General features: G+C 40.2%; 1 pseudogene; it reads left to right on the top strand.

Annotated features, from left to right (window-relative positions):
• LOC116698801 (contactin-associated protein-like 4) overlaps window positions 1-584 on the top strand; it is a 421,932-nt pseudogene that overhangs the window by 238,223 nt on the left and 183,125 nt on the right.

Below are 584 nucleotides of genomic sequence, written 5' to 3'. Positions count from 1 at the left end.
ACTGTCCATTGCATCTTGAGTGCAACGCCTTAACCACTTGGCCATCCTGATGATGTTGGCTTAATTGGCAATAGACAAAATGTTGTTAACTGGCACACTAGAGTCTGATTATTTCATAAAAAGAATGGGTATGGCCTGTAAGACCCCAATTGGTTTTAGCTCTTGAGCACATTTTTGAGGGCCTCAATTTATAGAAAAACTCACAATAATTGGCACCCACATAAACAGCTGGGAGGGTTGCAGGTCTGTACAGTGATTTGGCCCATACCTGTAAGCCCGTGTATCCTAATGCATGGGAGGCATTAACTTAGACATAGTTGTTCTGATCTTGTTAGCTGACACACTGGTTACTTATTACTTGCTAAAGAGCATCTAATCGCAATACACATCAAATTGGTACCCATGTATTGTAAAAGAAAGGATTCCGGACAAAAGCATATTGTCCCAGCCATAATAATAGATATAAAAACATTGTGGTGTTGGTAAGGGGTTATTTTTTTATTCCACACAATTCGTGTCAAGTCCCAATCTAATGTGCTGATTGGCCGTCAACACGGAACAGAAATGTCACTCGGAACACATTA

The sequence above is a fragment of the Etheostoma spectabile genome, chromosome 12 (genome assembly GCF_008692095.1).
Source record: "Etheostoma spectabile isolate EspeVRDwgs_2016 chromosome 12, UIUC_Espe_1.0, whole genome shotgun sequence".
In the NCBI taxonomy this organism is placed as follows: domain Eukaryota; kingdom Metazoa; phylum Chordata; class Actinopteri; order Perciformes; family Percidae; genus Etheostoma; species Etheostoma spectabile.
The sequence above is the reverse complement of the archived record's forward strand: the minus strand, read 5'-3'. Positions and strand labels throughout refer to the sequence as shown.